Raw genomic sequence first — 24,052 nt, 5'->3', positions numbered from 1 at the left:
CTAAAATGTGCCGTACGGTTGGCGTAGAGCAGCCTGGCCCTTGTAAGCGGAAGTGTATTATATCGAGAAGAACAAAAAAAAGCGGCTCGTGTTTGACTGTGCTACCTCAAACACCCCCAATGATTCTCTACTGTCTACTCTCTACTCTCCACCTCAAACATAACATCAGCCCTGGTCAAAGGTGCATGTCGACTCGCAGCCAAGGGGCTCGCTGCCTCTCCAACACAGAGATGTTAAATGTCACCTGAGACCACAGATCACACAGAACAGAAAAGAAAAGAGAGAGAGGCCATTACTGCGGCTTTTTATCCCTCCGCACACACACACACACACACACACACACACACACACACACACACACGGGCCCAATTCACTATTCAGGACTCCCTGCCTGGCCCTGGCCCTGCCCCCCCCCCCCCCCCCCCCCCCCCCCCCCCCCTCCTGACCTAGCCCCCCCCCCCTCCTTTTCTTTTGTCGGGCAATTAACGACACGCAAAAGAAATTGTAATTTATGGAGTCATTAACAGTAGAAAGTCACAGCAGTGTGTGTCTGGTTCAAGGCTGTATTAAAGCACATCGCTAATGAACGCTTAATCACCGCACGGAACAGACAACCCTGAACTCACTGGTCCAACATATTAACACAGGTCTCCAAATCCACATTATTTTGCCTGACCGAAGACCCGCTGTTGGCCCACATTCTTACAGCATGCTGCTGCACTATGATCTAGTATTTCTTTGTGAACTATTTATTGTGCACATTTGTGCTGCACTGGGCAGGTTTGTTTTTCTCACTCCGGTAACAGTAGGCCCTACAGCAGTAGGTAACAGTAGGCCCTACACCTGCACAAGTCATGTGGAGGGAGCAGGAGCACCCAGATACAGCTGTGGATATAGAACGGCTCTATTCTTGCCCCTGTCGTGCCAAAAAGCGAGTCCCTGCCAGAACACGAGTGCCCTCATTGAAACCAATGACATTTTTGGAGAGAAAATTATACTAATTTTTGCAGAATTAATTGCATGATTTATGAACTAAAAATATGCTTATGAAACATTACTCGTCCTCCACTTAATATGAGCTATTTGAATGAAACCGTAACATTTGTTATGACAATTCTTCGATTCTTTTATGGAAATAATACTGAAATTGTAACCAGCTCTTTGTAATACTTCCAGAAGGAATGTAGATGCTTCATTTGTAGACTTTCCAAAAATTGGTCGTTGGTTTCCATTGGTTTCGATGAAGGCACTCGTGTTCTGGCAGGGACTCGCTTTTCGGCACAACACCCCCGTTACCACACACTTCCCTCTCATATGCCTCATATGAGGCAGCCATAGCGTAGTGATTAGGGTGTTGGACTGTAGATTACAGGGTTGCAGGTTCAATTCCCACCCTTACCATTTCATTCCTCCCTCCATGGCTGAAGTGCCCCTGTAGCAAGGCACTTATCCCCACATTGCTCCAGGGACTGTAACAAATACCCTGTAATAATTTGTAGGTTGTTTTGGGTAAAAACCGTCAGCTAAGTGTAATGTAATGTAACAATAACATGCACCTACCTCAGATTAGATACACAAGCAAGTGTAGACGTACAAAACCAAACAAAATGACATGGATCAGGACTGACCAAACGCTCCATCTCATTTAAGACAATAGCAATAGGTATTGAACTGAAATGAATATTTAATGTATCTCCGTGTTGGAGGATCCACAATCTCGTCTCTCGTGGTCCCTGTGAGCGTCTAGTAGGAGCGTTGTTCCAGTGTTCTGTTGCACACTGAAGAAGGCACACGCCGAAACACGTCTGTGCATTAAAAAGCACATATTATACAAGGTGCAGCCTCTTCACTGAAAAACTATGTAAAACAGCCCAACAGCTTTTCTCATTTCTCTCCTGACTCTGGTAAATGACTCTGGTAACCCAAAATGATTCAAAAGGTGTCTTACATCAAGACAATATGATACGAGCCACTTTTATAGTTTGGGCAGTATAACACTTGTCAAAACCATATCAAACATTTTGTGAGTTTTATGTGTTTCTTTTTTCGTGTGAGTCGCAGGCAGATGTCTAGTCTACATGTGGTTAGGTTTGGTTTGGTGAGGTTTGGTGAGGTTTGGTTTGGTGAGGTTTGGTTAGGTTTGCTCCAGATTTGTCATGCGGTTCACTGGCTACATGAAATCATTCACATTCGACTGGACACATTTTTTTTTTTCCGAGCGTAAGATGGAGGCTGCTGAGTCCATCCATTTCTTTTTGGCAGATTCCTCCTCAGCTGGCCTCTGCCCTGGGACAGGCTGTGGTCCTCGCTCTCTCTCTCGTGCGGATGAAATCCCCCAACGAACCCCCATCCCCCACCCCCAACCCCAACCCCAACCTCCACCCCCCCCATCCCCAACACCATCTCCCCCCCAACCCCCACGTCTGTCCTGCAGTCACTGGCCGTATGAGATCTGTCCCCATCTGGCCAGTGACAGGTAGATATATTTTAAGGACAATATGGAGGTCAGTGTGAGTGTGTGTGTGCGTGTGTGTGTGTACTCCTCCCCTCTCTCTCTCGGTGCCTTTGCTACTGTCTCCCCAATGTGCTTCACCTGTCTGCTGCTGCTGCTGCTCTAGGCGCTCTGCTCGGCCTGCAGGCAGTCCCAGATGTTTAGCCCCGCATGTGGTCCGGCACTGCCACAACAAAATCAAAAGGTAGAAACTACTATATTGTAACTACTATATTGTGTCAAAATCAAAAGGTAGAAATTATTATATGGTAACTAATGTGTTGTTACTGCTATATTGGAACTACTATATTGTGTCAAAATAGTTTCGACTGGGAATTGGCTTTACGCCATTTTACTTCTTCGTCTGACACAAGTCTACATGAAAGCATCACGGTGCAAATGCCTATTACTTCTCAGCTCCACTGCTTTCATAGTTGCCATACAGTAAATTGCCTTTCCTGATAATGTAAATGGCTTTATCTGATGCGTATCTCTTCTGTTCCCGATACGTATCTCTGCTATTCCCGATGCAAATCTCTTCTATTCCTGATGCATATCTCTTATTCCCAATGCGTATCTCTTCTATTCCCGATGCGTATCTCTGCTATTCCCGATGCAAATCTCTTCTATTCCTGATGCGTATCTCTTCTGTTCCCGATACGTATTTCTGCTATTCCCGATGTGTATCTCTTCTGTCTAATTGCTGATGGGGATGGACGAGGTTTCTAAGAGCAAGGGACTGGTGTAACTGCTAGCGCAAGTGTTTGGCGATGTGACAATATATGTTTTTATGGTGATAGAAAAGTGTCTATCATGCTCTTTCTCCTCTATAGTTTCGTGATTAACTAATTGTATCCATTATTACAGTTGCTATACAATTTAATATGGTTTATTACCATGTTGTGTTGTCACTATGCATGATCCACGTTAATACAATCATAAAATGAAGAATACAAAGATTCTGTTTAAAGAAATGTGTTTTTTTTGCGGCACGAATATAGAAAAATAAAGAGAAACACTGAAAACATACGTAACTGTGGCATGTCATGATATATATGTTATCGTGATATTAAGCCATCCATATTGTGATACACCGTATGTATTTTTTCCATATTGTTTTTTTTTTTTCAGAAAGTGCGCTAAACTCCCAATTGTTTTTTTACAAGGAATTCAGGTGCGAGCGAACATCAACGTTCATATTTTGTAGAAAAGCCGCACCCGCGGGTGTGATTCTTGCACTTTATTTTAGTGGGTTGGCATGACCTCTTTTCTACAGTTTTTTCCCATATCACCCAGCGCTACAGCTCTATTCACCTCTACCAGAGATTCTTTAAGTATATAGAGATATGCCAATGTAATAGGTTGCTATGGGCACCTAACATGACCAGGTTCCGGTCTGCCTAAAGGGGCGTGTCATAATACTCCTTGCATTGAATAGAACAGTCCCTAGGTCTGCCTAGGTCTGCCTAAAGGGGGATTCCCCCCTCCCCCTTGCAATAATAGAACCCGGAAACAATGGGCCAATGGAACCTCTCTCTCTCTAATCTCTCTGACCTCTACAGCTCTATTCACCTCAGCCCTGTCCTGCTGAGTCCAGCTCTGTGTCCCATGGCAGGGGGTCCCAAACTTGACCATGGCAGGGGGTCCCAAACTTGACCATGGCAGGGGGTCCCAAACTTGACCATGGCAGGGGGTCCCAAACTTGACCATGGCAGGGGGGCCCAAACTTGACCATGGCAGGGGGTCCCAAACTTGACCATGGCAGGGGGTCCCAAACTTGACCATGGCAGGGGGTCCCAAACTTGACCATAGCAAGGCCCCCCCATATACCGGCATTTTCTAGCCAAGGCCCCCCCTTATGTGGGTCTTGCCACCCTATTTTTCTGTGCATCGTCTTTCACAATCATAGTCTAAGTCTGCTAGTCAATGCCCCACTGATATATATAAAATAATAACTTAACGATAATATTAGTAATGTTCAGAGATGAAATTACATTACATTACATTGCATTTGGCAGACGCTTTATAACCAAAGCGACTTTCAAAAGAGGACATAATCAAGCCAACATCACAAGCAAATACAAAGTGCACAGGAGATATACAGAACAACAAGTGCAATTACAAAGAGGGTTTTTTTTTTTTTTTTTTTAATAAAGAGGAAATAACGAGAACACACACACACAAACACACACTCACAAACTAAACTAAACTAAACATCATGTCAGGATTCTGCCCTGGGGCAAGGCCAGTTCAATCATTAGTCTAGTAGATTCTCTCGAAAGAGGAATGTCTTTAGTTGTTTCTTGAAGGCTGCAAGAGAGGTGCTTAGTCTTGCTGCCTCTGGGAGACTGTTCCACCACTTGGGTACCACAACGGAGAACAATCTTGACTGGGAGTACCTAGAGCGACTGGATGGCAGAGCCAGACGGCTTGTGCTGGATGAGCGCAGTTCTCTTCCAGTAACATAAGGCGTTAGTAGGTCCTTCAGCTGGGGCCGTTCCTGTGATGGTTTTGTAGGCAAGGGTCAATGCCTTGTGCTTGATCCGGGCGGCGATCGGTAACCAGTGCAACTCAATAAATAGAGGAGTAACATGGGTCCTTTTGGGTTGATTGAATATCAACCGTGCCGCCGCATTCTGGATCATCTGCAGAGGCTTTAGCGCACAAGCAGATAGACCTGTCATGAGTGAGTTGCAGTAGTCAACGCGGGACAGGACCGTGGCCTGGACCAGTCGTTGTGTAGAAGCACACGTCTGATATTCTGTACGTTGGACATCTGGATTCGACAGGTCCGGGTGACCGAGTTGATGTAGTTGGAGCATGACAGCTCATCATCAATCATGACGCCAAGGTTTTTGGCGACTTTGTTTGGGGTCACGATGGTGGAGCCTATCTTGAGGTTGATGTTGTGACTGAGCGGCTCTTTAGCTGGGATCACCAGGAGCTCTGTCTTGGCCAGGTTCAGCTGTAGGTGGTGGTCCTTCATCCATGTTGACAAATCGGTGAGGCAGGCAGAGATGCGTTCCGAGACCGTGGTGTCCTCTGGACGGAACGACAGGTACATCTGGGTGTCATCAGCATAGCAGTGGTAGGAGAACCCATGTGTTTGAATGACACGTCCCAGGGAGGAGGTGTATATTGCAAACAGAAGGGGTCCCAGCACTGATCCTTGGGGTACGCCTGTGGAGAGGGTGTGAGTCGTAGACAGCTTCCCTTGCCATGACACACTGAGGGTGCGTCCAGAGAGGTAGGAGTTGAACCATGAGTGGACAACGCCTGTGATTCCCATGGCTGTGAGTATCCTCAGGAGGATCTTGTGGTTGACTGTGTCAAAGGCTGCAGACAGGTCTAGTAGTATGAGGACCGAGGATAGTCCTTCCGTTCTTGCAGTCCTTAGAGCTTCAGTCACTGAGAGTAACGCAGTTTCAGTTGAATGTCCACTTCTGAAACCAGATTGTTTTGGGTCAAGTAATCCGTTCTGGTTTAGGAAGTTGGTGACTTGCTTTGCAACTGCCCTTTCTAGCGTCTTGGATAGGAAGGGAAGCAGTGAGACAGGTCTGTAGTTTTCGACATGAGCAGGGTTCAGTGTAGGCTTCTTCAGTAGTGGTGTCACCCTTGCTTGTTTGAAGGCGGAGGGGACAGTGCCGGAGGAGAGTGAGGAGTTCATGATGGATGTGATTGCTGGGACCACTGTTTGGGCAATGTCTTGAAGAAGGTTCGTGGGCACTGGGTCTAGTAGGCAGGTAGTGGGACGGCTTCTTGTGATGAGTCTGGAAACGTCTTCTTCAGAGAGCAGAGTGAATTCATGAAGTGTTGCAGGAGTCGCCGTGTTTTCCAGGGGGGTGTCTTCTGGGCGGGAGGGCGGTTCACAGAATTGCTTGCTAATATTTGCCGTCTTTTCCGTGAAGAAGGTGGCAAAGTTGTCCGGGTTAAGGTCTGTTGGTGCAGGAGGGGGGGGGAGGGTTGAGCAGTGACTTGAATGTAGAAAACAACTTACGTGGGTCTGTAGTGTTGCTGATCTTGTCGTTGTAGTAGGTCGTCTTGGCAGCTGTTACAGAGGCGGAGAAGGAGGCTAGTAGAGATCTAAGTTTTTCGAGGTCAGATGGGTTGCGGGTTTTGCACCATTTCCTTTCTGCCGCTCTGAGGGTGGTACGTAGAGCTCGGATGGTCTCTGTCAGCCATGGTCGCGGTTGTGAAGGTCTTGCAGGTTTAGTGACTAGTGGGCAGAGGTTGTCGAGGCAGGAGGTCAGTGTGGAGCTGAGCGAATCTGTAGCAGTGTCAACATCGAGTGAGGAGAGCACACTTGCTGAGGGCAAGGCATCTGCCACCACTGATGCAAAGCTAGTGCGTGACAGGTTGCGTAGATTCCGCCTATATGTGACCAAGGGAGGGGGGGTGGGTGTAGGGTCGGGTAGGGAGGTGGTGAAATGGAGGAAAAAGTGGTCTGAAACATGCATTGGTGTTACCTTGATGTTGTCCATTGGCAGTCCTTAGTCATGATCAGGTCGAGCTGGTTACCACTCTTGTGTGTCGGGGGGCAGCTGGCTAGTTGAATGTCAAATGAGTTCATCAGGGCCTTGAAGTCTGTGGCGTACGGCTTCTCTAGATGTATGTTGAAGTCGCCGAGGACAAGTAGGGGGCCGCCTAGGTCCGTGATGGAGGAGATCAGCGTATCCAATTCGTCAATAAAGTCGCCCAGTGTTCCTGGGGGACGGTAGATCACAAGTACAGACACCTTGATTGGGGCTGTGACTTTGATTGCATGGTATTCCAGGCAGCTGTAGTTGTTGGCAGGCAGCAGGGGGGCATAGCTCCAATGCTTGTTGATAAGGATCCCTGTTCCGCCTCCTCTTTTCTTTAGCCGACTGGTGTGTGAAAATGAGTAGTTAGCTGAGAGTGCTGCTGGAGTGGCTGTGTTTTCAGGCTTCAACCAGGTTTCTGTTAGTGCCAACAGGTCAACAGAGAGACTACTAGCATAAGCAGAGATGAAGTCTGCTTTGTTGACAGCTGACTGGCAGTTCCAGAGACCAACAGTGAAGGAGGTGATTGAAGTTGTGTTCGGTTGTAGTGGCTGAAGGTTGGCCAGGTTTCTGCGTTGGTTGGAGGGTTTGAAAGGCCTGCGCCTTCTGCAGATTACTGGGATTCTCTGGAAACACATTGTCAATGTAGGTCAGCAGTGAGATAGAAATGTGCCTTACGTGTCGTTGCTTCGGTGGAGTTGCACAGGTAGAGTTGCTTGTCTTGTCACTCGTCGGTCTTGCACAGGTAGAGTTGCTTGTCTTGTCACTCGTCGGTCTTGCACAGGAGTTGCACAGGTAGAGTTGCTTGTCTTGTCACTCGTCGGTCTTGCAAAGGTAGAGTTGCACAGGTAGAGTTGCTTGTCTTGTCACTCGTTGGTCTTGCAAAGGTAGAGTTGCACAGGTAGAGTTGCTTGTCTTGTCACTCGTCGGTCTTGCACAGGTAGAGTTGCACAGGTAGAGTTGCTTGTCTTGTCACTCGTCGGTCTTGCAAAGGTAGAGTTGCACAGGTAGAGTTGCTTGTCTTGTCACTCGTCGGTCTTGCACAGGTAGAGTTGCACAGGTAGAGTTGCTTGTCTTGTCACTCGTCGGTCTTGCACAGGTAGAGTTGCACAGGTAGAGTTGCTTGTCTTGTCACTCGTCGGTCTTGCACAGGTAGAGTTGCACAGGTAGAGTTGCTTGTCTTGTCACTCGTCGGTCTTGCACAGGTAGAGTTGCACAGGTAGAGTTGCTTGTCTTGTCACTCGTCGGTCTTGCACAGGTAGAGTTGCACAGGTAGAGTTGCTTGTCTTGTCACTCGTCGGTCTTGCACAGGTAGAGTTGCACAGGTAGAGTTGCTTGTCTTGTCACTCGTCGGTCTTAGCACGAGGAGGGCTGCCGCTGCCCAGCTGCCGCTGGAAGCGCACTTACTTTCCTAATATGGGCGCAGGTGCCACTCAATGAGCACTGCCCCCAGCAATTACAAAAACAATACCTAGTTTCTGTGGGTGTGGCCCTGATAATTGCTCACCTGATGCCTTCACAATACTACAGCTGACTTTACTAATTTCACTAGAGCATGAACACACATACACACAATTGACAATTTCTTTTACAGAACACAATTAGTAAAAATGTAGCAAAATACACTTACTGGCTGCAGTCACATGTACCCTTGCTTTGTCAAGTGAAGCAGGCTTGTCTATGAAATAGATTATTATAATGCAGTTCTTAACGAATGACAATATTGCTAACCTTATTTTAGGTTAATTTATTGAAATATTTTCATTTTATTTATTTTGCTCCATATGCTTTTCCTGCCAATCTTTCGCGGCCCTCTTAGCAGCTTCCTGTGGCCCTCCAGGGTTCCCCCACTTAGAAAGCCACTGCCCCATGGCCCTCGGGCTCCAGCAGGCCTGTTCCTCCAGCACTACACTACACTACCCCATGGCCCTCGGGCTCCAGCAGGCCTGTTCCTCCAGCAGGCCTGTTCCTCCAGCAGGCCTGTTCCTCCAGCAGGCCTGTTCCTCCAGCACCACACCACACTACACTACACCACACCACACCACACTGCCTCCAGCAGGCCTGTTCCTCCAGCAGGCCTGTTCCTCCAGCACTACACTACACTGCCCCATGGCCCTCGGGCTCCAGCAGGCCTGTTCCTCCAGCAGGCCTGTTCCTCCAGCAGGCCTGTTCCTCCAGCAGGCCTGTTCCTCCAGCACTACACTACACTGTACCACACCACACTACACTACACTGCACTGCACCACACTACACTACACTGCCTCCAGCAGGCCTGTTCCTCCAGCACTACACCACACTACACTGCACCACACTACACTGCACTGCCTCCAGCAGGCCTGTTCCTCCAGCACCACACTGCACTGCACCACACCACACCACACTGCACTACACCACACTACACTGCACCACACTACACTGCACTGCCTCCAGCAGGCCTGTTCCTCCAGCACCACACCACACTGTTCCTCCAGCACCACACCACACTGCACCACACCACACTACACTACACTCCAGCAGGCCTGTTCCTCCAGCACTACACTACACCACACTGCACCACACCACACTGTACCACACTACACTGCCTCCAGCAGGCCTGTTCCTCCAGCACTACACCACACTGCACCACACTACACTACACTACACTACACTACACTACACTACACTACACTGCACCACACCACACCACACTACACTACACCACACCACACTACACTACACTACACTACACTACACTACACTACACTACACTACACTGCACCACACCACACTGCACCACACTACACTACACTACACTGCACTGCACCACACCACACTACACTACACTACACTACACTACACTACACTACACTACACTACACTACACTACACTACACTACACTACACTACACTACACTGCACCACACTACACCACACTGCACCACACCACACTACACTGCACCACACTACACTGCACCACACTACACTACACTGCACTGCACCACACCACACTACACTGCACCACACCACACCACACTACACTGCCTCCAGCAGGCCTGTTCCTCCAGCACTACACTACACTGCACCACACCACACCACACCACACTGCACCACACTACACTACACTACACTACACTACACTACACTACACCACACTACACTACACTACACTACACCACACTGCACCACACCACACCACACTACACTGCACCACACCACACTGCACCACACCACACTACACTACACTGTACCACACCACACCACACTACCCTGCACCACACCACACCACACTGTACCACACCACACTACACCACACCACACTACACTGCACTGCCTCCAGCACCACACCACACTGTACCACACCACACCACACTACACTACACTACACTGCACCACACCACACTGTACCACACCACACTACACTACACTACACTACACCACACCACACTACACTGCACCACACTACACTACACTACACTACACTACACTACACTACACTGCACCACACCACACTACACTGCACCACACCACACTACACTGCACTGCACCACACTACACTACACTACACTACACCACACCACACTACACTGCACCACACTACACTGCACCACACCACACTACACTACACTACACTACACTGCACCACACCACACCACACTACACTGCACCACACTACACTACACTACACCACACCACACCACACTACACTGCACCACACTACACTACACTACACCACACTACACTACACTACACTACACTACACCACACTACACTACACTGCACCACACTACACTACACTACACTACACTACACTACACCACACTGTACCACACCACACTACACTACACTGCACCACACCACACCACACTACACTGCACCACACTACACTACACTACACTACACTACACCACACTACACTGCACCACACTACACTACACTACACTACACCACACTGTACCACACCACACCACACTACACTGCACCACACTACACTACACTACACTACACTACACTACACTACACCACACTACACTACACTACACCACACTACACTACACTACACTACACTACACTACACTACACTACACTACACTACACTACACCACACCACACTACACTGCACCACACCACACCACACCACACTACACTACACTACACTACACTACACCACACTACACTGTACCACACTGCACCACACTACACTGTACCACACCACACCACACCACACTACACTACACTACACTACACTACACTGCACCACACTACACTACACTACACTACACTACACTACACTACACTACACTACACTACACTACACTACACCACACTACACTACACTACACCACACCACACCACACCACACCACACTGCACTGCACCACACTACACTACACTACACTACACTACACTACACTACACTACACTACACCACACTACACTACACTACACTACACTACACTACACTACACCACACTACACTACACTACACTACACTACACTACACTGCACCACACTACACTACACTACACTACACCACACTACACTGCACCACACCACACTACACTACACTACACTACACTACACTACACTGTACCACACCACACCACACTACCCTGCACCACACCACACCACACTGTACCACACCACACTACACCACACTACACTGCACTGCACCACACTACACTACACTGCACCACACTACACTACACTACACTACACTACACTACACTACACTACACTACACTGCACCACACTACACTGCACCGCACTACACTACACTACACTGCACCGCACTACACCACACCACACTACACTACACTGCACCACACCACACTACACCACACTGTACCACACCACACTACACTACACTACACTACACTACACTACACTACACTACACCACACTACACTACACTGCACCACACCACACTACACTGCACTGCCTCCAACAGTACACTACACTACACTAGAGGACAGTTTAATGGGGAGTGAATATCACTTATCCACCAGAGACATCAACTGACCAGGGTGGATCAGAGTGAAAATGCCCCATTTTGACGGCAGGCTTATCGACGTCTAAGTAAGCAGCGTGGACGAAAGCAAATATGATTGCCGTTAGTCTTTTTTAATCCTCGTTCCCTCCTGTCCTGCGTGCATTACTGTCCTGCGTGCATTACTGTCAGAGAGATTGTGGCTGCGCCTCCCCGTAATGAAATGACCAGCATCTCCCCTGTCTGCCATTAGCCTCCGTTTGAGCAGCTAAATCTAATGTAGTTGTGGACAGCGGAGTGGAGGAGGAGACCGCTGAGCTAAGACGTTTCAGCGTGACTCGCAGTACAGGGGGAGGCACAACCGGGACTCGCTTTCGTAAGCAAACTACAGAGCCACTTCAGTCAGTCAGCCATTTTGTGTTTTAAAAATAATATTCGCTTCCCTCCCCGTCTTGTGTTGTGTTGGGGGAAGCTGAGAAATCTGCTCCTCTCTCTCCTCCTAATGATGAAACACGCTCACACTCCAGCACATCTGTTCTCATAAGATCATTAAGTTTTAATAAGTCCACGTGCACGTGTATTAAAAATCACTCCTCTGGTATTTCTGGTACGCCGTGTGGGTAATTGGAGGAAGCGATGTTGTCTGTCATCACAAATGATCTTTAACTTCTGCCAGCAATCGGAGAAAGGAAAAGTGTGGGCAGGTTTTTTTTCTTTTTCCTTTTTTATTTATTTCTTCATTTCTTCCTCTGCTCTGCTCCCCTCCCCCACCTCATATGATGTTATTAATGCGCCGGGTAATGAATGAGCATATGTTTCCTTCTGATTACTTGGTGTGTCCTAGTTGCCTGCTCGCCTCCCTCCCTCTGCACACCGCTCGCCTCCCCCCCTCTGCACACTGCACGCTACTGACTGCTGGAATGAGAATATGTGTCTTGACTTAATGCTGATTGCAGCAGCTGCCAACACGTGAATCACCATGGCAACACTACGGGGTTGCCTGGCAACCGTGTTCTTTTAGGGACACTGCAAGTGCCCAAAGGCTTACTAAAAATATATATAAGAGCGTAACGCGCCATTAGAACTGCAACCGCTCTGGCGTTACCGTGTGTGCATACAAACACGGCTACTGCGGGGAGATACTAGCTGCACACCATTACTATTTCCCTTCTCTCCTCACACATATAAAAAGCCGCTCTCTCTTTCTAAAGTGCATGGGAAATAGGATGTCTTCCCTCTCCTCTGCTCTCCTCTCCTCTCCTCTGCTCTCCTCTCTTCTCCTCTCTCCTCTCCTCTCTCCTCCTCTCCTCTCCTCTCCTCTCCTCTCCTCTCCTCTCCTCCTTCTCCTCTCCTCTCCTCTCCTCTCCTCTCCTCTCCTCTCCATCCTACCACAGCGAAAATGCGTTCACACATCCATCCCATTGTCCTGACACCAGCCTGAATTCCTTCACATGTTGTTTTGGGTCTGTAGTGTAGCAGCAGGAGGCAGGATGGGGCTGCTGGGTCTGTACTGCAGAAGGGGTGATGTGTCAGTAGTGCAGGAGGCTGATGTGTCTGTAGTGTCTGTAGTGCAGGAGGCTGATGTGTCTGTAGTGTCTGTAGTGCAGCAGGAGGCTGATGTGTCTGTAGTGCAGGAGGCTGATGTGTCTGTAGTGTCTGTAGTGCAGCAGGCTGATGTGTCTGTAGTGTCTGTAGTGCAGGAGGCTGATGTGTCTGTAGTGCAGCAGGAGGCTGATGTGTCTGTAGTGTCTGTAGTGCAGCAGGAGGCTGATGTGTCTGTAGTGTCTGTAGTGTCTGTAGTGTCAGTAGTGCAGCAGGAGGCTGATGTGTCTGTAGTGCAGCAGGCTGATGTGTCTGTAGTGTCTGTAGTGTCTGATGTGTCTGTAGTGTCAGTAGTGCAGGAGGCTGATGTGTCTGTAGTGTCTGTAGTGTCTGTAGTGCAGCAGGAGGCTGATGTGTCTGGTGTGTCTGTAGTGTCTGTAGTGTCTGTAGAGCAGGGTAGGGCTATACAGGAGGCTGATGTGTCTGTAGTGTCTGTAGTGCAGCAGGAGGCTGATGTGTCTGGTGTGTCTGTAGTGTCTGTAGTGCAGCAGGAGGCTGATGTGTCTGGTGTGTCTGTAGTGTCTGTAGTGCAGGAGGCTGATGTGTCTGTAGTGTCTGTAGTGTCTGTAGTGTCTGTAGTGCAGCAGGAGGCTGATGTGTCTGTAGTGTCTGTAGTGCAGGGTAGGGCTATACAGGAGGCTGGGGTTGGGTCTGATGCTATGGGATTGTAGTGTAGTAGAGCTGGGTCTGCTGTTACTGTATACAGTAGGGGGCTGTAGGCTGCTGGGGTTGAGTCTGATGCTAATGATGCTATACAGGAGGCTAGTTGGGTCTGATGCTAATGATGCTATACAGGAGGCTAGTTGGGTCTGATGCTAATGATGCTATACAGGAGGCTAGTTGGGTCTGATGCTAATGATGCTATACAGGAGGCTAGTTGGGTCTGATGCTAATGATGCTATACAGGAGGCTAGTTGGGTCTGATGCTAATGATGCTATACAGGAGGCTAGTTGGGTCTGATGCTATACAGGAGGCTAGTTGGGTCTGATGCTAATGATGCTATACAGGAGGCTAGTTGGGTCTGCTGCTGCTGCTATACAGGAGGCTAGTTGGGTCTGCTGCTATACAGGAGGCTAGTTGGGTCTGATGCTGCTGCTATACAGGAGGCTAGTTGGGTCTGATGCTAATGATGCTATACAGGAGGCTAGTTGGGTCTGATGCTAATGATGCTATACAGGAGGCTAGTTGGGTCTGATGCTAATGATGCTATACAGGAGGCTAGTTGGGTCTGCTGCTATACAGGAGGCTAGTTGGGTCTGATGCTAATGATGCTATACAGGAGGCTAGTTGGGTCTGCTGCTGCTGCTATACAGGAGGCTAGTTGGGTCTGATGCTGCTATACAGGAGGCTAGTTGGGTCTGATGCTAATGATGCTATACAGGAGGCTAGTTGGGTCTGCTGCTATACAGGAGGCTAGTTGGGTCTATACAGGAGGCTAGTTGGGTCTGATGCTATACAGGAGGCTAGTTGGGTCTGATGCTATACAGGAGGCTAGTTGGGTCTGCTGCTATACAGGAGGCTAGTTGGGTCTGCTGCTATACAGGAGGCTAGTTGGGTCTGATGCTAATGATGCTATACAGGAGGCTAGTTGGGTCTGCTGCTATACAGGAGGCTAGTTGGGTCTGCTGCTATACAGGAGGCTAGTTGGGTCTATACAGGAGGCTAGTTGGGTCTGCTGCTAATGATGCTATACAGGAGGCTAGTTGGGTCTATACAGGAGGCTAGTTGGGTCTGCTGCTGCTGCTATACAGGAGGCTAGTTGGGTCCTATACAGGTGGAGGCTAGTTGGGTCTGCTGCTATACAGGAGGCTAGTTGGGTCTGCTGCTATACAGGAGGCTAGTTGGGTCTGTAGCAACCCAATGTAAGTAGGCTACCGGATGTGAGTCCCCGGATATCCGGGCGTGTATTTACGTCAATTTAACCTCAGCTACTCGATTTCGGTCCGATTTGAGTCTGACTGAAGATGGAAGGGACATAGGTGCCGTGCGTAAAGAGCCCACAGGACATCGCCGTTTCGGCGACACCAGAGTTCCTTGATCTCCCAATCAAAAGAATAGGCTCGGTGACCAATAACATCAAAATAATCATTAAAAAAAATAAAATGAAATTATAACTTAAAACCAAATTGATTTGGGTGTGAAAATAAAACTGTCTCAACTGGGCACCCAAAGGGAATCCATCAAAAGATAACGGCGTTACTTTCTCGTCGGCATTATTTTGTTTTTATTATCCAGGAGGACTGAGCTGAAAACTGCAGCAGTCACCTTGCACAGTTCTAGCTGCTCCGAAGCACGTGCGTGTCTAAGCAAATCATCCTGCCCATTCGCAACGTTAAATAAAAAGTTTTGCACAAGACTATAGCCTAAAATAGATGCACTGTCACAGACACTGGAATAGCCCGTTTCGGAAGGCATTAAAGTCACGAGTTTACCCAGTCTAAATGTAGCTAGCACTCGGGAAGTTTCTGAGTTTTACTCCTTACATTAGTGAAACATAACATCAGGATATCCTACAAGTTAAAAGAATACCTGGCCATAGTCGTCTCTCTGAGTTAGAAAACGGCAGCTAGGCCTATGCCGCATATTGTGTAGTTATTATTTGGTGGTGCAAAAACAACACGCGAAACCATGCCGCATATTGATGCCGAAACAACAAAGCCAGATTGGTGACTAGAGCCTGCCTAGTACATTTAGACATAGCCTACTCATTTGATTGTGCCATGTACATTTAAAAGTGTCAGTGCAGAATTAAACTGGGCGCTGAGTATAAATATTGGAGCCATTTTCCCTCCGTGTCTAGATACAGTCAGAGGCGCGCGCGCGCGTTCTTATTTCTGTATTAGCCTATATGAAAATATCCTAAAACGGTCCCAACATCAGAGGACCTTCGTGGTGGATGATACTTGCGGCGGGGGCCGAGACCGAGTTGTTACAGGACACTCTTGATATTATTGAAGGGACAGACCATGCTCGATACTTTACCCGGTCTAAATGTAGCACTCGAACAGTTATGCCGCATATTGTGCAGATTATGTGATGCCAACAACACGTGAAACTAGGCACATTGGAGACTACAGCCATAGCTGTAGACATAGCCTATTCATTTGATTGTGCTACTAAACTTAAAAGTGTCAAGTCAAGTCAAGTCAAGTCAAGTTTATTGTCAATTTCTTTACATGCACTGGTCATACAAAGAATTTGAAATTGCGTTTCTTGCTCTCCCATGCAGACATAGACTAATCTAGGTAAGGACATAGACAGTATAGACATAGACAGTACTCATACATGGACATAGACAGTATGGACGTAGACATTGCTCATACAGACATTTTAAGTGCAAGACTGGACAACAGAAGACTTGTAGAGAACATACATTAAGAGGAGGTATTTTGTTGTGCTTTTTCTAAAAGTCCTTTATAGCGTTCTGACATAGTAATAGTAGCATTTGAAGAAATAAATAATTAAAAAAGGTTTTTATTAAATACACCAGCAGCAGTATGTGTGTGTGTGTGTGTGTTTGTATGTGTTTTGTGTGCGTGTGTGTGTGTGTGTGTGTGTGTGTGTGTGTGTGTGTGTGTGTGTTTAGTGCAGGTAGAAAGTGCGGTGTGCGTCTGTGTGTGTACCTGTGTATGTGTGTGTGTGTGTGTGTGTATGTGTGTGAGTATGAGTTGTGTGTCAGTGTGTGTATGTTTGGGTTTAGTGCAGAAAGTGCAGTGTGCTTGTGTGTGTGTGTGTGGTGTGTGTGTGTGTGTGTGTGTGTGTGTGTGTGTGTGTGTGTGTGTGTGTGTGTGTGTGTGCATGTGTATGTTTTGAGTTAGTGCAGGTTGAAAGTTCAGTCACAGATGTAGTAGTGCAGGTGGAATGTTCAGTCGCAGATATGGTGGTGGGGATGAGGGGGGGGAGCGTTGTCAGTGGCCTGGCTGGCTAGAGGTCAGTAGGCTACAGAATCAAACAGGACGCTGAAATATTGGAGCCAGTAACTTCGTGTCCGGTGGATAATATGCAGAGGTGCGTGCGCGCGGCACAACTCATTTGTCTCCCATCTCTTTGCTCATCAACCCTCCGATCTCCAAAAAGACACGGCCAGTCAGGATCAGTGTTTACACGAGCTGTTAAAATAGGCATGTGATGCACGTTCTTCATGACATGGCATGGTTTGGCCACCCTAAATTCAACATGACTGCATTCGCACATATCGTTTAAACATCCATGATGGAATTGTCAGTTGTCACTCTTAATGTGCAAGTACTGGATATGAAAAAAGATCCTAAAACGGCCACAACACCAGAGGACCCGTGGTGGTGTGGTGGATATTTGAGGCGGGGGCCGAGGCCGAGTTGTTACGGTAGGCTACAATCATAATAAGGGACCGTCAGGCGACACAGCGCGACTCACATAGGGCAGCTGTGGTACCGCAAAGCATTCCTGATGGCGGAAATGAATGCAAATGCATGCAAATACTCGGGCGGATATCCGGGCACTCACATCCGGCAGCCTACTTACATTGGGTTGCTACGGGTCCTATACAGGAGGAGGCTAGTTGGGTCTGATGCTAATGATGCTATACAGGAGGCTAGTTGGGTCTGCTGCTATACAGGAGGCTAGTTGGGTCTATACAGGAGGCTAGATGGGTCTGCTGCTAATGATGCTATACAGGAGGCTAGTTGGGTCTGCTGCTATACAGGAGGCTAGTTGGGTCTGCTGCTATACAGGAGGCTAGTTGGGTCTGCTGCTGCTGCTATACAGGAGGCTAGTTGGGTCTGATGCTATACAGGAGGCTAGTTGGGTCTGCTGCTATACAGGAGGCTAGTTGGGTCTGCTGCTATACAGGAGGCTAGTTGGGTCTGATGCTAATGATGCTATACAGGAGGCTAGTTGGGTCTGCTGCTGCTGCTATACAGGAGGCTAGTTGGGTCTGCTGCTATACAGGAGGCTAGTTGGGTCTGCTGCTATACAGGAGGCTAGTTGGGTCTGTTGCTATACAGGAGGCTAGATGGGTCTGATGCTAATGATGCTATACAGGAGGCTAGATGGGTCTGATGCTAATGATGCTATACAGGAGGCTAGATGGGTCTGATGCTAATGATGCTATACAGGAGGCTAGTTGGGTCTGCTGCTGCTGCTATACAGGAGGCTAGTTGGGTCTGCTGCTATACAGGAGGCTAGTTGGGTCTGCTGCTATACAGGAGGCTAGTTGGGTCTGCTGCTATACAGGAGGCTAGTTGGGTCTGCTGCTGCTGCTATACAGGAGGCTAGTTGGGTCTGCTGCTGCTGCTATACAGGAGGCTAGTTGGGTCTGTTGCTATACAGGAGGCTAGTTGGGTCTGATGCTAATGATGCTATACAGGAGGCTAGTTGGGTCTGATGCTGCTGCTATACAGGAGGCTAGTTGGGTCTGATGCTATACAGGAGGCTAGTTGGGTCTGATGCTAATGATGCTATACAGGAGGCTAGTTGGGTCTGCTGCTGCTGCTATACAGGAGGCTAGTTGGGTCTGCTGCTATGGGGATGAACAGGCTGCTTGGGCAGCAGTGCAGTGTCTACTGTCATTGGATTGACTGAGATTGAAATGGGCGGCCCAGCGAGCAGATAGACAGGCAGGCAGGAAGACAGGTAGGCAGACAGGAGAGTAGGCAGACAGACCGACAGGCATTCAGGCAGGCAGGCAGGCAGGTAGCAAGGCAGGCAGACGGACAGGCAGGTAGGTAGGCAGGAGAGCAGGCAGGCAGACAGGCAGACAGGCAGGAGAGCAGGCAGGCAGACAGGCAGGCAGCAAGGCAGCAAGGCAGGCAGGCAGGCAGGCGTGCAGGCAGACAGACAGGCAGACAGGCAGGCAGGGAGATATGCAGGCAGGCAGGCAGGCAGGCAGACAGGCAGGCAGGAGAGCAGGCAGACAGGCAGGCAGACATGCAGACAGACAGGCAGACATGCAGACAGACAGGCAGACATGCAGCTAGGCAGGTAGACAGGCAGGCAGGCAGGCATGCAGGCAGACAGGCAGACATGCAGCTAGGCAGGATCCAGTTAGGCAGGATAGGAGGCATGAGAATGTCGGCCATCTTACTGCCTCTTGCAGCAGCTTGCTCTCCGCTTTCTTCCTCTCCGCTGTCTTCCTCTCCGCTCTCTCTCTCCTTTTCATCTTCCCTTCCCATCTCCATCTCTGCTTCTTCCCTAATATCTCTCTTTTCCCACCCACCCCAACTCTCTCTCTCGCTCGCGCTCTCTGTCTCTCTCGCGTGCTCTCTCTCTCTCTCTCTCTCTCTCTCTCTCTCTCTCTCTCTCTCTCTCTCTCTCTCTCTTTCTTCCTCCTCTCCCCCTCCTCACCTCTCTCTATCGTCACTCACGGGCTCCCTCAGACCCAGGTGGCATGCGCACATGCCGCGGAACACACACACACACACACACACACACACACACACACACACACACTCACACACCCGTGCCGTGGAACACACACACACACCCACACACACACACACAGCCATGGCGTGGAACACACACACACACACACACACACACACACACACACACACACACACACACACACACACACACACACACACACACACACACACACACTCACACACCCGTGCCGTGGAACACACACATACACACACACACACACACACACACACACACACACACACACACACACACACACACAGCCATGGCGTGGAACAAAGCCTCCCATCAGCACAAGTGACATCAGTGCAGTCAGCTCAGCTGTTTCTACCAATGAGCTATAAATAGGAGAGGAGGACGGAGAGAGAGAGAGAACGGGGGGGGAGAGGGGGGGTTGGACGAGGGGGAGAGGGGGAGAGAGGAGGACGAGGGGGGATGGAAGGAGGACGAGGGGGAGAGGGAGAGAGGGAGGGAGAGAGGGAGAGGAAGAGAGAGAGACGGGAGAGAGAGAGAGAGGGGGAGGGAGAGGGAGAGAGAGGGGGGGGGAGATAGAAGAGGAAGCGAGAAGTCCTGCTAATGCATAAGAATCTTTAACTCTCTTGACCCCGTTCCTCTAGATATGTTGTCTTGTGTTGTTGAGGTAAATCGTGCCGCTGCTTCGCCTAGAGATGTCGTCTTGTGTTGTTGAGGTAAATCGTGCCGTTCCTCTAGAGATGTTGTCTTGTGTTGTTGAGGTAAATCGTGCCGCTGCTCCGCCTGTGCGGGATTCCTCTTCATGGGGGCACGGGCCTCATATCTCACACACTAGTTTCTCCTTCATGTTTATTTCCTGCTACTCAGTACATTTTGCAATGAATGTGTTAATTCAACAATTAGAGAGGAGAACCTTCTAGACAAAATAAACTCTGTAAGTGTTGGACTAAACTAAAATGTACTCTGTCAATAAAATGGGCTCTGTCAATAAAATTTACTCTGTCAATAAAATGGGCTTTGTCAACAAAATGTCCTCTGTCTTTGCTCATCTTTGCTTATCTTTATCTCTGTCTTTGCTTATTGTCTTTACGCACATTTTATTTTCCATTTTTTCTTCCTTTGTCCTGGACTGCCTGTGAATGTTTATTATCTCTGTGTGTGTTAGCAACATTCACTGATATTTATGGGTTCATAAATGCCCACTGTGACGGCTGAGGGCGAGATGCATCTTTTTGGAAATAATTTACATGAGATATAAAATACAATATAAATACATTTATTAGCACTTGCAGCCTGAGAAATATCACTTCAGCCAGATGCTGTCGTCCAATAATATTTCACCACACAAAACAAACAACATCAGGAAGAATTAGAAGACATTTATACACAGTAAATCCATGTGTGTATCTCCATTATAGTATATAGGATTATCAGGGGTAAGAGTGCCCACAAAGATGGTGTTTAAGGATTAGACAGGACATATATGAATTCTCTGTGTGTGCATTTGATTTATGCATTTAAGCAACAAAGAACTAATCCTCTCGTGTTCGCGTCTCGGTAAACATTGGTTCTTACATTGGAAATACTGCTTAAATCTGGAACTGCTTAAATCTGGAAGAACTGTAATTATGAGGAAAAACAATCTAAAATGTAAAAAAATATAGTTTGAGCTGCTAAGGCACATATAGTAATGACTCTTTGTTTGTTCCTGAAGCTCCTTCTCAGTTTCAAACACACACACACACACACACACACACACACACACACACACACACACACACACACACACACACACACACACACACACACACACACACACTCACTCACATACACACACACACACACACACACACACCACCCACACACACACACACACACACACACACACACACACACACACACACACACACACACACACACACACACACACACACACACACGCATTGTGACAAACCCATCCACAAGCGCAAACGCTCCCTCTCTCTTTTAAACACACACACACACACACACACACACACACACACACACACACACACACACACACACACACACACACACACACACACACACACACACACACACACACACACACAGGAGGGTCAGACAGAGCTGGAGAGCCAGAACTGGGTTGGCATGGAGCCAGGAGCGGTCGCGTGTTGGAACACTGCCAGGGGCACTGCAACCCTCCTCCTCTCCTCTCCTCTATCCCCCTCTCCTCTCCTCTCATCTCCTCTCCTCTCTTCTCCTCTCCCCCTCTCCCCTTCTCTCCTCTCCTCTATCCCCCTCTCCTCTCCTCTCCTCTCTTCTCCTCTCCCCCTCTCCCCTCCTCTCCTCTCCTCTATCCCCCTCTCCTCTCCTCTCCTCTCTTCTCCTCTCCCCCTCTCCCCTTCTCTCCTCTCCTCTCCTCTCCTCTATCCCCCTCTCCTCTCTTTTTCTCTCCTCTCCTCTCTTCTTCTCTCCTCTCCTCTCTCCTCTCCTCTCCTCTATCCCCCTCTCCTCTCCTCTCCTCTCCTCTCCTCCCCTCCACTCCTCTCCTCTCCTCTCCTCCTCTCCTCTCCCCTCCTCTCCTCTCCTCTCCTCTCCCCTCCCCTCCCCTCCTCTCCTCCACTCTTCTCCTCTCCTCTCTTCTATCCCCCTCTCCTCTCCTCTCATACCCTATCCTCTCTTCTTCTCTCCTCTCCTCTCCTCTCTTCTTCTCTCCTCTCCTCCCTTCTTCTCTCCTCTCCTCTACCCCCCTCTCCTCTCCTCTCCTCTCCTCTCCTCTCCTATATCCCCCTCTCCTCTCCTCTCCTCTCCTCTCCTCTCTCCTCTCCTCTCCTCTCCTCTCCTCTCCTCCCCTCTCCTCTCCTCTCCTCGCCTCTCCTCTCCTCTCTTCTTCTCTCCTCTCCTTTCTCCTCTCCTCTCCTCTCCTCTCTTATCCTCTCCACTCCTCTCTCCTCTCCTCTCCTCTCCTCCCCTCCACTCATCTCCCCTCCTCTCCTCTCCTCTCCTCTCCTGTCCTCTCCTCTCCTCCACTCTTCTCCTCTCCTCTCCTCTCCTCTATACCCCTCTCCTCTCTTCTCCTCTCTTCTCCTCTCCTCTCCTCTCTTCTCCTCTCTACTTGTCTCCTCTCCTCTTGCCTTCTCCTCTCCCCTCGTCTCGTCTCACCTCCTCTCCTCTCCTCTCCTCTCCTCTCCTCTCCTCTTGTCATCTGGCAGCAGTAATGTTCGTGTTAGTTAGCGATAGCAGCAGTAGCGATAGCAGCAGTAGCAGTAGCATCAGTAGCAGCATCAGTAGCAGTAGCAGCAGCGGCGGTAGCAGCATCAGTAGCAGTAGCATCAGTAGCAGCATCAGCATCAGTAGCAGTAGTGATGGCACGTGCGGTGGCAGTCCATCAGTGGCGCAGCCAGCCGGTCCCGAGTGGAGTAGGAGAGAGCAGAGCAGAGCAGGAGTGGAGGCATTCAGCCTGGCAGCCTAGCAGGCTGGCGCAGTGTCGTGGCGGGCAGGCGGGCAGGCGGGCAGGCGGGCAGACAGGCGGGCAGACAGAAGGGTGTGCAGGCAGGCAGGCAGGCAGGCGGGCAGGCGGGCAGGAGGGCAGGCGGGCAGGCGGGCAGGCGGGCAGGCGGGCAGACAGGCGGGCAGACAGAAGGGTGTGCTGCCCCCCCTCAATACCCCCTTTGTCTCAGCACCCCATGTGCCATGTGTGTTTGCAGTGTGTGTGTGTGTGTGTGTGTGTGTGTGTGTGTGTGTGTGTGTGTGTGTGTGTGTGTGTGTGTGTGTGTGTGTGTGTGTGTGTGTGTGTGTGTGCCAGCCAGCTAGCCAGCCTGGTGGGTAATGAGTCTCTGCTTTGTGGCAGGCCCCACTCCTCTGCTCTGCTTTGTGGCGTGTGCGTGTGTGTGTGTGTGTGTGTGTGTGTGTGTGTGTGTGTGTGTGTGTGTGTGTGTGTGTGTGTGTGTGTGTGTGTGTGTGTGTGTGTGTGTGTGTGTGTGTGTGTGACCCACTCCACATCAAGTGGGCTGCTGCTCTCATTAACCTCTACTGCCTGCAAATAAAAAGGCACGCGTAGCGTAGGCACACACACACTAGTGCACACACACTATACACACGCAGGCACACACA

This window comes from Engraulis encrasicolus, chromosome 9, assembly GCF_034702125.1.
Source record: "Engraulis encrasicolus isolate BLACKSEA-1 chromosome 9, IST_EnEncr_1.0, whole genome shotgun sequence".
Taxonomy (NCBI): domain Eukaryota; kingdom Metazoa; phylum Chordata; class Actinopteri; order Clupeiformes; family Engraulidae; genus Engraulis; species Engraulis encrasicolus.
Note: the sequence above shows the minus strand (reverse complement) of the source record.